Source organism: Orycteropus afer, unplaced genomic scaffold (genome assembly GCF_000298275.1).
Source record: "Orycteropus afer afer isolate SDZICR_OR568_19922 unplaced genomic scaffold, OryAfe1.0 scaffold00201, whole genome shotgun sequence".
NCBI lineage: Eukaryota > Metazoa > Chordata > Mammalia > Tubulidentata > Orycteropodidae > Orycteropus > Orycteropus afer.
The window spans coordinates 1,927,406-1,928,973 of record NW_006921788.1 but is presented as its reverse complement, the minus strand read 5'-3'; positions in this window follow the sequence as shown (position 1 = coordinate 1,928,973).

The window sequence follows — 1,568 nt, the reverse complement described above, 5'->3', positions numbered from 1 at the left end:
TCTTTGAATCTGGAGCTAACAAACCCAATCTGAGGGTGTGTGTTCTCTCGGCAGATATTTTCCATCTGATGAAAAGCAGGAAATGGGAGAATCTGACAAGCCTACTTTGCAGGAGAAGTCTGAATTTTTTCTTCAAGTACATATTTGTTTCAAAATTCATACATAGCGCATTAATAGAATAAAGGACAAAAAAAAAAAAAAAAAACCTGATTATCTCAATATATGCCAAAAAGCATTTAACAAAATTCAACACCCTTTCCAAATAAAAATACTTAACAAACTAGGATAGAAGGGAACTAACTTCTCAACCTGATAAAAGAAAGGCCTCTACAAAAAACCCACAGTTATAACATCATTCTTAATGTGAGTGACTGAATGCTTTCCCCCTAAGTTCAAGAACAAGACAAGGATTGTCTGCCCTTGCTGCTTCTCTTCAACATTGTACTGGAGGTTTTAGCCAGGGCAGTTAGGAAGGACAGAAAAATAAAGGCATCCAGATTATAAGATGTAAAATTATCTTTATTCACAGAGAATGTAAGCTTGTACATAGAACAGACACATATACTACTGGAACTAATAAAGGAGTTCAGCAAGACTATATGATACAATATCTGTATACAAAAGTCATTTGTATTTCTGTACACTAAAATCAATACACTAATAATCTAAAAATGAAATTAAGGGTACAGTACCATTTACAGTAGCATCCAACAGAAAAAAAAAATACTTAGGATTAAATTTAACAAAAGAAGTAAAAGACTTGTACACTGGAAGCCATAAAAAATCTTAGAAAGAAATTAAGGAAGACCTAATTAAATGGGAAGACATCCTGTGTTTATGAATTTGAGGACTTAATATCATTAAGATGCCAGTACACCCCAAATTGATTTTACAGATTCAAACCAATCCTTGTCAAAATCCCAGATGGCTTTTTTGCAGAAATAGGCCAAGCACATCCTAAAATTCATATTTTATGAATGCAAGAACAAGGGACCCAAAGGAGCCAACATAATTTTGAAAAAGAAGAGCAAGGTTGGAGGACGTATACTTCCTGGTTTCAAAACTTACTACAAAACTGTAGGCATCAGGAGGTTCCGGCAAGATGGCGGACTAGGCAGAAGGACTACACAGACGCTCTTCAACAAAGAAAAGGGAAACCAATTAACAGACACAGAAAATAATCTTGGACCCCGAGCCTTGAAGGGAAAGATACAAAAGTGGACTAAACCCTAATTAGCAGAAGAATTTGTGTGAAAATACCAAAAAAGGAGACACACGGAGCTGTGGTCTGGCAGCGACATAAGGCTTGGAGATTCCTGAGTGGTGGTAGGACCTAAGAATTAACCTAAAAATCACCCTGCTAGCCAGGGACTGCACGAGGACAGTGCACGGTAGCTGGGGAACAAACGGAGAAGGTGAAGAGAAAGGTGGGCTGAGCTGTGGACTTTTGCTGATCCGGAGGGCACCCCATTTTGTAGGTTTAAAAAGCAGCTTGACTATTTTGGATATTTAAAGAGACAGCGCTCTCGCAGATTCCTGTGGTGGTAGGACTTAAGAATTAACCTAAA